Here is a 13,453-nt window from a genome sequence, read left to right as displayed (position 1 = left end):
TAGATATGTTATGGACAATTTAAAACATGTTCATCGTTGTTTTGTGAGTTCAAACAAGATAAGTTCACTTGTAAGATACTAGATGCAAAAGAGCATTTTCATTTAAATAAAAACAAGTATAAGAAGATAGGGTACTACAGTAAGTATTAAAGTTCTGCAGATACTATTTATCAAAACAATCACTTCGCTACATAATTTCTTTAAATACTCTTTTCAGTGCATTTTTTTAGTTTTTAAGACATGTTTTGATGAGCTTTCCATTTTTCCGGCTGCAATAAGTTACTAACAATGTTGCATTCTCCTATTGTCACTTACATACCGTTTATATTATGCTTCAATATATTGATTAGATATTTGATTAATGTCATGCATACCCACCCGGCCTCCCTTCGTTGGGAATTCTTATTTATACGCAACAAGACTGGCTCCTTTCAAGTACCAAATCAGAAACATGATCAATGTTATCCATTTGTTTGATTTTTGAGCTTTTGATTATGCCTTTTTATAATTAGGGACTTTCCGTTTTAAATTTTCCTCGGCATTCGGTATTTTTGTGTGTTTTTACTTTTTTTAAGAGTTCATGCTATACCCTCAATTTGTGTTTTGTACTCTCAATTTTCTCTTCTTAGTCGATTTGCGAGATTTGAACATCAGTAAAATACTGTCACCTTGATTAATTATAAAAAAAAATTATGTGATTTGCATATTAGGGAACACGTTGATATAATTGGTCGAGAGGACTTCCGGATGTTGCTCTTGACGTCGTTTATTTTTCGATAGACGACGTTGAAGAAACGTCTTTTCCTAACCAATGACAACAAGATAGCGGCGTTAAAACACAATCCGCATCGAGGTTTGCAAAGTTATTTTCACTTCGCATTTAACGTTAAATTAAATAATAAACACAAAACATTTGTTTGAATGATTAGAAGAGTTTTTGCATTTTACTTTTTATCAGATATAAAATTTCATGGAGTACATACTTTTGTGTTAACCAACAAATACATTGATGCGCTAGGCCTATGAACAAATATACAATTTACGTGTGGTAGAGGATCATAGATGTCTCGCGTGTTGAAAAAATATATTTCGTATCTCCAATTTTAAAGATTTATTATGATTAAACGCCTTTTTAAAGAAATTTATTGGTTTATAAACTGGACAAAGTCACCCACAAACATTGTGAGTGAAATGGTCGAGTTTATACACCAATAAATTCCTTTAAAAATGCGTTTAATATTATAATGTTACAAATTGCGTACGAATTATTTGTTTTTTGAGTTCGGTTCTTTGTACAGTAATAAATAGTCAAGTGAAATAAATATTAAGTCTATAGAAAATAATATGAAATAGTTTACTTAAATGCCTAAAATAATTGATTATAAAAACAAATATTTGATACATTGTCCTCTCTTTAGGAGTTACAGACGTTTTAACCATGAGTGGTTACTTACTGTTGAGGTTATTGTCCTGATACATTGGTAGTGCTAGAGTATATAAGTTTTACGGGGGAATAGCTTAATTATTAAGATAGATTTTCACAGCTACGTCATCAGTAACTGTTCCACAGTATAAATTTAAAACTTCCCAGAATGCTTTCTCAATCGAATTCTTAGTCTTATATAAGTGTAAACTAAACAAATTTTTACTGTTAGTAGACGTTGTGTTACATTTGTTTTACTCGCAAAGTTTGGTTTTCAGGGTGGGTTTGTATTGCTGAATATTCAATTTAGTTAAATGGATAATAGAAACGAAGAATGTGTCAAAGAGAACCTGACCAAAGAGGGAAAAAAGCAAAAAGTTACCAATGGGTTTCAACGCATCTGAAGGCATGTTTCAGCTGGCCCCTAATCAATAAGGTATACTAGATCAACGAAATTGGCGACACACTAAACTCAGTAACAAACATTTTTTTTAAACATACTGTTAAGATTGAACGATAGCTGGATGTTCCCGACTTGGGTCAGGCGCAAAATTAAGGCGAGGGTTAAACATGTTCTCCGAGATCTCAAACTTCCTTCTAAATTCAGACGGGATTACACATGTCTTGTGAGATCTCAACCCTCCCCTATACTTTTAGCATACGTAGAATAAGTAAACACACATCAATACAGACAGTAAAGCGAAGTCAGAATCTCATGCTAGAAGAGGTAACAGAAAAAGAAATTAAGCAAAATGTCAATGAAAACATAAATTAACAAAAGTATACAAGCAGTTACCGACATGCAAGCTCCATACTTTAGTTCAAATGATTGAAAGATGCTGTCTTTATCATATTAAAATAAACAACAAGCCCTTTTGTTAGGAATTCAATATCATGCTATCATAAATTATACTAAAAGAACATAACCCGTAGTATTCAAACACCTGGTTTCAGAATAAGTGTATTTTTTGCGATGCAAATATCCTTTGATTAAATCAAATCAATTCCAAAAGTGCCATCTTTAATGACTTGACTTTGGTTAAAGCTTCTCCTTTCTGACCTAAGAATAATATGTTCTAGGTATTTAACTGCTTATCTTAATTTGATTTTTTTTATGTTTATGTTCCTTTACTAATTATCAAAATCTCCTACAGTGGTTATCCATCCGTTCGGTGTGTTTGAGTTTATATTTTTGTCCTTTGATTAGGGACTTTACGTTTTGAATTTTCCTCGGAGTTCAGTTTTTTTGTGATTTTACTTTTCACCTCGCTAAATTTCAACCACAAGGGAATAGTTACGTCCAATATTTCATTAACTTTTTATTGGCTTTGAAGTTAATCAATCCAACGATCTACACATTAGACTGATTTAACTAATGAACAAACTGGACCATCATCAAGTCAATTGGGAATTGTATATTTCATTCATATATCTCTATTTTGTTTCTTTTTATTTTACTCCACCATGTATACTCAAAATAGAGTTAAGTGTAAGAGAAAAACAAAGGAACAACAGAAACACTGAATTGCAACAAAAACAAACGCCAACACACATAGAAACGAACTATTTTAACCAAATTTTTTTCTGTGGTCCTTTTTCCAGAATTAAATTGCGTCCCGGTCTTTGATCGATGTTGAAAGTAGTGACATGGTCTAATGGATTATCACTACTAAACATTAATTTAAAATGTAATCGACTAGATTTAAATTACTTTGATTATTTACTTAATTGATTACATTACAATTACTTTTTGATTCAAATGTAATTTTCTTTAAATTTATCATTAATATTTTGGATAACATTATCCACTGTGATATTACAGAATTTTTTGTAAACTTTTTATCCTCACATAAAAGGTACTTTTTGGTGAAATGTTTTTCTTTAAATCTTTAATATATTCATGTTTTTAAAAGAATTTAGACAAGGTGTTGTGTAAAATGTTTATTTTTTAATAGCATGTTCAAGTGTCCTTTCCTGTAAAAGAAGTGACATTGTTTTAGATTTTAGGACTACTATATCATTGTCAGTCCAGTGCAAAATACTAACAAGACATGGCAAGAACAAATATTGAAAATATAACAATCGAGTTGGGGACATAATTTATAATTATTATGTTAGGTGTTAATCACAACTTCAACTCCCTTGAAGAACACTGAACGGGCTTTTTTTTTTTAAATATAGTGTCTAAATAAGAGTATCAATAAAATTATAAATAGTGTATTTTCATTCTGAATACGATCGCTTGTTTAGAAAATAACAATACTTGATTTATAAGGTATTAGAAAGATAAGAATATTTATGAAAACAAAATTTATACAAATAGTAAAAAAAATGTTTATTATTATTTGTGTGGGCTCATTTATAATGATCATCAAAGTCAAAATAGGAATTAAATTACCAAAATTTATGTTTCTCTGCTATGAAATTTCCATTTAGAATGAAGTTATAACAAAACATTGTGTATACAAAAATGAAGTTGATATCCTCTAGGGACAAAATGATTTTAAAACATATTCTTGTATCACAAGGATTCAATCTCACATTGAAACATTTGGAGAGGTAAATTTGTTTAGTGGACCGTTTACAAAATAAATCGCTCAATTCAACTCTACATGCCCCACTTGGTTCTACAAAACTTGTTATATAAAAGATATGATCAATCATATTGAACCATGATAAATCAAAGTGGATGCTAGTTTGATAAGTTTTTTTATGAGTAAATATTCTAATACAGTATACAAATTTTGAAATTAGTAGATTTAATTAATGGATCCATTAAGTCTGAATACAATTTATTTGTGCAATTAAGTTAATGGTCAATATATTATAAAGATATCTCTAATGTTGAAATTTTAATGTTCAATATTCGATACTAACTGGTAAACTAACTTTAAATCAGCGAAGCATTCTTTTCAAATATTGATGTAAGGTACCAGAGGGAACTTCATTCCAGTAAACAGTTCAATGTATTGTTCTTACAGGAATGTATGCATTTTTTTCTTCTAACCTTTATCAAGAAAATCATATTGAATAGATATAATAAAATGACAGGTTTACAAGTAGTTTAATGTGAAGTACCAAAGTACTGACGGATATCATTCGTTACTAATGAAGAAAATTAAGTTGAAAATGTTTAAGAAAAAACACTGCGTATAAGTGTTAACCTCAGTTAGTTTTGCTGATTTAGTTTCTTTTTGATATAAATCGAAATCTACAAAAATATTGCTACTATGTTCTTCTTTTTGCAACAGCGGCGGCCATGTTTGTTACAGATCAAAAACCGAAATACAAGTCACATTCAGGTAAAGTTTTGGTTATGTAAGGCCATGTATATTTTATTTTATGACAATGGACAGACGATAACGACGGATGACATGTAATAGCAATAGCATATCTGGTCGTTTAGGCAAGGTGGGCTACGTATTAAAGTGTTTATTGTGCAAAAAAGTAAATAGTACAATACAAAGTCAAATGCATTGTGTAAACCTTTGTATAAAAATAAGGATTTGTAGTTTGATTGCCAATGAGAGAACTTTCATCAGAGTTCCGATGAAGTGGATGTAAGGAATTAAATGCTTACCCTTCCGGAGCACCTGATTTCACTCCCGGTTTTTTGTGGAGTTCGTGTTGTTTCTTATTTATTATTTATAACTGTTGATGTAAATGTTTTTTGGTTTTTTTAGTCTTTGTTTACTCTTGGTTTTGATTGTTATTATTAATCTCTTTTATTCATTTCTTAATTATTTCGAAATGTGATATGCTAATATTAACAAATATTCAAACATTTATCTAAATAGTAATCAAAAAGTAAAATCACAAAAATACTGAACTTAGAGGAAGATCAATTGGGAAAGTCCATAATCACATGGCAAAATCAAATAACAAAACGCATCAAAAACGAATGGACAAAAACTGTCATATTCCTGACTTGGTACAGGCATTTTCAAATGTAGAAAATGGTGGATTAAACCTGGTTCTATAGCGCTAACCCTCTCACTTTAATGACAGTCTCATCAATTTCCGATATTTTTACATTGATGCGTTAATTTCTGTTTATCTAAATGGCTTAGCACTAACGGTATATTTTCATGGTTCTCATATGTAGAAAATATAGCCAATGTAAATAAATTAGACATAAATAAAATACAGGATATAAACTATAAGCAAGTGACCTTTCGTCAGATTTCACCCGTTTACACCATTTTTTTTGTTTGTTTTTTACAATAGGACGAAAGAAACACTTAATAACCCAAAGACACACTTTCCCATTTCTTATTTACGTTTGACGACATATTGGTCCTTTCTCGGAAAGTTTATAACCTCTCGATGTTTGGTTCCGCTGTAATGACATGGCCATAGGAATCTGTCTAACATCAGTGATTCACAGTCTCATGTTGAAAGAGAATTGTCTTCTATGCTGACGTCAGATGTAACAGACGTATAATTACTGTTTGTTTATATGGAAAAAAATTAACGATGGTTCGATCTGTTATCAGAGTTTTGATCTGTAGAGTCATTAAAATACTAGACAAATTTAAAAAAAAAAACAACATCAAACCTCTGTTTATGTATTTCGTTTTAAAAATACCTTCTATGATCGTTTATGTTTTTCTGCAATATCACACTCATTAACTTGATAAAAAGGAGTTCATACCTGGACATAATAAATCCAAACAAAGAGTAAAGGTGCATTAATATTTCCAAGGATTTTCAATAACAAAAAGCTTTGAAAGAAATTTGAATGTCGGAATAGATTTACTTATGAGCATGATACGAATTGCAGTTTCTTAGAATATAAAACAGCACAAGTAAATTTATATTGTATTTTAATAACATTATGAATGAAAAGGGGAAAAAAAACATTGAAATCTGAATAGAGCTACAAGTTCCAAAAATGCATCGCCCAACTAGTATTTACTAGTATGTTAAATTTTGAAATGTTTCTGCGAGTTGTTGTAACAGCATGAGTTGTCAATTTAAAATTCATCGAAACTTCTTTCAAACAATGCTTTGATCACAGATTTACCCAGCCTAATATAAATCGTCTCTTGTCGAATAAGATCGTTGATAGAACAGCTTAAGCCATAACATTGAAATGCAATCTTGTTTGGACAAAATCAAAGGACATTCAAATCATAGCAAATTAGAATATAAGATTGCTCTAAAAGTCGTGTATTATCGACTCTAAATAAGGATGGTAAACATCTTCTCAAAATCTACAGTTTAAACCGTACTTAGTGAAAATAATCCATTGACGATCCTTTCATTTGAAGAGCATTATCTCCAAGCATGTGTTTAGGATCGTACTTGTATAATATTTCCTGTTATTTGTAGAGTACCTTCCTTGCATTATTTCCAGTCATTTGCAGATGATGTTCCTGTCATTTATTTCCAATTCCGTTGTAGAGGATCTTCTATGCAACATTTCCAGTCGTTTGTAGAGGATCTTTTTGGCATTATTCCCAATCCATTGGGATTATATCCAGTATATTTTTTTTTTCGAAGACCTACCTTGCATTATTTTCAGTCATTTGTAGAGGATCTTCCTTGTTTTCCAGTCGTTTATAGAGAAATTTCTTTGTACTATTTCCAGTCATTTGTAGAGAATCTTACTGCACTATTTTCATTCATTTGTAGAACATTTTCCTTGTATTATTTCCTTTCATTTGTAATAGATCTTCCTTGTACTATTTCCGTTCATTTGTAATAGATCTTCCTTGTACTATTTCCTTTCATTTGTAATAGATCTTCCTTGTACTATTTCCTTTCATTTGTAATAGATCTTCCTTGTACTATTTCCTTTCATTTGTAATAGATCTTCTTTGTATTGTCGCCTTTCATTTGTAATAGATCTTCCTTGTACTATTTCCTTTCATTTGTAATAGATCTTCCTTGTATTATTACCAGACATGTGTAGAGGATCTTGCTTTAAATTGTCCAGTCATTTGCAAATGATCGTCCTTGCATTATTTCCAGCAATTGGAAGAGGGTCTTCCTTGTATTAATTCCACTCATCTATGGAGTATCTTCCTTTTCTGTTTCCAGTCATTTATAGGAGAACTTCTTTGTATTATTTCCAGTCATTTGTAGAAATCTTTTTTGCACTCATACGTTAAGTATCGTCCTTTTATTTTTCCAGTCATTTGTATAGGATCTTCCATTTATTATTTCTAGTCATTTGTATAGGATCTTCCATTTATTATTTCTAGTCATTTGTATAGGATCTTCCATTTATTATTTCTAGTCATTTGTATAGGATTTTCCTTGTATTGTTTACAGTCATTTGTAGAGGAACTACCATTCATTATTTCCAGTCATTTGTAGAGGATTTTCCTTGTATTGTTTACAGTCATTTGTAGAGGAACTACCATTCATTATTTCCAGTCATTTGTAGAGGATTTTCCTTGTATTGTTTATAGTCATTTGTAAAGGATCTTACTTTTTTTATTTCTTGTCATTTGTAAAGGAACTTTTTTTTGTATTTTTTGCACTCATCCGTGATGTATCTTCCTTTTGTTTCTGTGTGTGTTACATTTTAATGTTGTGTCGTTGATCTCCTCTTATATTTAATGCGTTTCCCTCAGTTTTAGTTTGTTACCCCGATTCTTTTTTTTGTCCATGGATTTGTCAGTTTTGAACAGTGGTATACTACTGTTGCCTTTATTTCCCAGTCAATTGAAGGGAGCCTTCTATTCGTTATTTCCAGTTATTTGTAGAGGATCTTCCATTCATTATTTCCAGTCATTTGTAGAGGATCTTCCATCATCATTTCTAATCATTTGTAGAGGATCTTCCATTCATTATTTCCAGTCATTTGTAGAGGATCTTCCGTCATTATTTCTAGTCATTTGTAGAGGATCTTCCATCATTATTTCTAGTCATTTGTAGAGGATCTTTCATCATTATTTCTAGTCATTTGTAGAGGATCTTTCATCATTATTTCTAGTCATTTGTAGAGGATCTTTCATCATTATTTCCAGTCATTTGTAGAGGAACTTCCATCATTATTTCTAGTCATTTGTAGAGAATCTTTCATCATTATTTCTAGTCATTTGTAGAGGATCTTTCATCATTATTTCTAGTCATTTGTAGAGGATCTTTCATCATTATTTCCAGTCATTTGTAGAGGATCTTCCATTCATTATTTCCAGTCATTTGTAGAGGAACTGCCATCATTATTTCTAGTCATGTGTAGAGGATATTTCATCATTATTTCTAGTCATTTGTAGAGGATCTTTCATCATTATTTCCAGTCATTTGTAGAGGAACTTCCATCATTATTTCCAGTCATTTGTAGAGGAACTTCCATCATTATTTCTAGTCATTTACCGTATACGGTGTAGGAAATGCTTACCCTTCCGGAGCACCTGATTTCACTCCCGGTTTTTAGTGGAGTTCGTGTTGTTTCTTATTTATTATTTACAACTGTTGATGTAAATGTCCCTTGGTTTTGTGAGTCTTTGTTTCCTCCTTGGTTTTGACTGTTATTGTCTTGTAGAGGATCTTCCATTCCTTATTTCTAGTCATTTGTAGAGGTTCTTCCTTGTATTATAATTTCCATTCATACATAACATTGTTATACCAGTATGTTACTTAGTACATGAGTTTATTTATTGATGATGCAGACTTGACCTTTAACTGAGTGTCTTGAAAATCAATAAGGGCTATTGCAACCTAAGGCACATTATCCGCTACAGAATGGTAAAGATCTGATTTAAAACTCAAAATACATTAATAAAAAATGATATTTTTCCAACTATTTAGTCTAATTATATTCACTGGGAACGTCAACTTTGACCTACTGATCCTCACAAATAGGATTTTTTGTATTTCAAAGGGTAGTTTCAAACAAGATTGGACATATGGTTCAGAAGATGTCATCTGGAAGCCTTAATGTTGAGCAAATTTTAATTTACATTTTGGTGTGCATTTGACCTTTGATCTTGTGATTACCATCCATAATAAACAAACTTGTTAAGCAACTGTGGCCTCAAATTAATTTCATGAATTCGTTATCCAAATCAGTAAAATATCACGATTATCATAATAAATGCAAACAAACCTAATGGTGTAAGAATTTGCATTCATCCCCTAAAAATGACCCAATTTGAGGAACAAATATTCAAACCTTGAGTGTTTCTTGCACTGTTTGAATTTTATTGTTTGCTCTTATAATGTGTTGTTGCACCACTGTCCAATTTTAGGTTAGGGTTGATTGCTCACAAACTTGTTTATTCCCTCCACAGGTGTCTGTCTTAAGTTCGAAGCCTGTAGTTTAATGGTTGTCATGTTCATGTCTTATATTTCTATTTTTCAAAAACTGTTTTATGATAAATTAGACAGTTAGTTTTCTTAATTGAATTGAATCATATTCAACATGCTGGGGCCTTTAATTTTGAAGGGTTTTTCGCAATGTTAACGCCCCTTTACTTCATTTGAAACCTACATGGAAAGTTGTCTCTCTAGCAATCATCACACATATCCTTATTTTTATATATTGAGACTGAATCATGAATATTGGTGTGCAATTTGACACTTTTGGAGATGTGTCTGTTGAAGGTTCGAGTATCTTTATATTTGTGTTGAGATCAGAATGAAGAGCTATGATGTATTTTTAGTTAATGAGTAAATATCGTAAAATATAACATGTTTCATCCGGTATTTAAGGTAAGAAGTTGATACACGAACCATAACTTCCATATAAAGTGAAAATTAAACAGATGGTATTGGAATTCTTGTATGGTCACTTTGGGTATAGCTTGTATGATCCAAACACAGAAAATTTGATCCCTAGAACTGGTCTTGGTTTCTCACTATTAAACCAATGAAGAATGAAAGAAAAAAATAATCACTTTTCAGCTCGTCTGGCCTAATGGGCAAAGTGACCTTTTCCCCATCAGTTGGTGTCCATCGTCCCTTTACTTTTACAAAAATCTCTTCTGAAACTACTGGGTCAAATTTAACCACACTTGGCCACAATCATCATTTGGGTATCTCGTTTACAAAATATGCCTGCCAACCAACATGGCCGCCATGGCTAAAAATAATCCATAAGGGTAATATACAGATTTTGACTTATATCTCTGAAACTAAAGCATTTAGAGTAAATCTGACCTTGTTCATCATGTTTAAATGTATAAACCCTGAAATTTTCAGTTGAATCAGTCGATCTAATGTTGGGTTGCTGCCCCTCAATTAGTAATTTTAATGAAATTTTGCTGGTTCTTTTTTTATATTATCTTCATTAATATTATTGATAGAGATAAACTGTAAGCAGCAATGATGTTCAGCAAAGTAAGATCTACCAACAAGTCAACAAGACCAAAATGGTCAATTGACTCCATAAGGAGTTTTTGCCTTTTAAAGTCAATTTTCAACAATTTTTTTCGTAATTTTTTGTAACCTTTTACAAAATACTTCATCTCTGAAACCACTGAGACATATTCAACCAAACTTAACCACAATCATCACTAAGGTATTTAGTTCAAAATATGTGTCTGATTACCTCGCCTACCAACCAACATGGCCGACATGGCTACCAATACAACATAGGGATAAAATGCAGATTTTGGCTTATATCTCTGAAACTAAAGCAAAAGTATAATTGCTGCATAAATTCATGCATCAATGTACACAAAAATACCAGGAGAGCAACACAGTAATTAGTTTCCTTTTTTGTTTAATAATATGCATTGTGCAAGAACTGTTCATAGTTGGATATCTGTCATAAGCTTAGTCATTGACATACAGTTTTCTGTTTTGTGTTGATAAGAAGTATCATTGATACAGTCATTTGAATAAATTTACTGTTTTATGTTTTTTCCCAAGGCACAGATTTCCTTAGTCTGCCAAATATTTTGATTGGACATAACTGATGAAAATCCTGGTAACAAAAATGAATATCATGTACCAGTATTCTTTTTTAAGCTAGTAAAATAACACATTTTTGTTAACCTCAAAATACTCTGTGATGATTTTAGTTCAATTAATTTACAGAATCCATTTGGTTTTTTTTGCTTTTTTAATTGAGGTTAAACCATATTTTCTTTTAGTTATATAATAATATCATATAGAACATATAGAAAGAAAAAAAGGTACTATATTTCATACAAAAGCACAACTTGTTGTAAATACAGCATAATTTATAAAACTTTGTAATTATATGTAAAAATTAAACCCGTATAAAAGCAGAGCAAAAACTGTTTGAGCGCTATATCAATATCATTTATTTTGATCAAGCTTATAAGCTCTCACATTATCAATTATTCAATTCATGTAGTATACACATTTGAAAAACAAAAATCTCAACTGGAATGATTTTGAAAAAGAGATGTCTCAACACTAAAGCATATGACTGTAAGTCATCATTTTTCTAAAATAACAAATACTTTTGTCCTAATGTAAGGCCGGAGATACTGATTCATTCATGAGAAAATAAATACAATTTAATGCTGACAGGGTCCCTCACATAACAATTAAAAAGCAAGTACAGATGTTAGATTTAAGAAAGATTGAATTATATACCCCTGCCATTTAATGGAAATAAGAAAAACTCTTATTCATGTAAGTGTATTTCATAAAATTGTATACTGGTAGCAAAAACCAACATGTATTTTTCATCAGTACATGGATTTCTGTAATGAACATTATAAATATTTGGGGAAAATCATCCTTGTATATCATACTATTTCTATGCATTCCCTCACAATATCATTTTTATCACAACAAATAGTAAAAGTTTACATACAAATACTAAACAAGAATGTGTCCATAGTACACGGATGCCCCACTCGCACTATCATTTTCTATGTTCAGTGGACCATGAAATTGGAGTCAAAATTATAATTTGGAATTATAATTAGAAAGATCATATCATAGGGAACATGTGTACTAAGTTTCAAGTTGATGTAACTTTAACTTCATCAAAAACTACCTTGACCAAAAACTTTAACCTGAACTTCGCACTATCATTTTCTATGTTCAGTGGACCATGAAATTGGGGTCAAAACTATAATTTGGCATTAAAATTAGAAAGATCATATCATGAGGAACATGTGTACTAAGTTTCAAGTTGATTGGACTTCAACTTCTTCAAAAACTACCTTGACCAAAAACTTTAACCTGAAGCGAACGGACGGACGGACGCACAGACGGACAGACGAACGAACGAACGGAGGCACAGACCAGAAAACATAATGCCCCTCTACTATCGTAGGTGGGGCATAAAAAAAATATTCTGTAAATAGTTTCATTCATAACTGTGGATTCATATATTTTCATGAACATTAATTTTCGTGGATTGATGGGAAAAAGCATTTTCCTGGATATTAGATTTCCTTGTGTTGCCAATCTCTGCACACAAATCACATAGAAAATTTGTAATTCATTGAACATTTGATTTTGTAGTTCACCTGTAGCCACAAAACCCATGAAAATTGGCATTTAATGAATAACAATGAATCCACAGTTTAATAACAATGAATCCACAGTTTATCTATTTTTCAACAAACATAAACTAGGGATACCATTTTTTATTTTATTATTGGTTTTATAATATAGTGTAAAAGTATGTTGATTTTCCGTTATATTCAGTTCATTAATCTACCTTGGTATGGATACAGTTTTGCATATAGGGTCAATGGCTAAATCGATCAACAAAACTTTTGAAAAAAACATGTAAAATAACCTTCATATTTTCATTCTTAAATGCAAAAAACTCTAATTCAGAAAAACAAATACTTAGCCTTACTTGTGATTTAATAAATAAATACTTATTTAATCATGAAACTAATATATGTTTAACGGTTCTTAATTGGTCAAAAGTTTGTTACTTGGACAGAAACTCATACAGGTCTGAAAATACTTATCATACAAATATATAGCATACATCAGTGCTATATACAAATATATCTGAAACTAGCTATCTTAATTACAATCAAATCATCCCATGTTTTTGTTTTTATTACTATAAAATTGAGAATGGAAATGGGGAATGTGTCAAAGAGACAACAACCCGACCAAATAAAAAAC

The sequence above is a fragment of the Mytilus edulis genome, chromosome 3, assembly GCF_963676685.1.
Source record: "Mytilus edulis chromosome 3, xbMytEdul2.2, whole genome shotgun sequence".
Classification (NCBI taxonomy): domain Eukaryota; kingdom Metazoa; phylum Mollusca; class Bivalvia; order Mytilida; family Mytilidae; genus Mytilus; species Mytilus edulis.
This window is presented reverse-complemented; position numbering follows the sequence as displayed.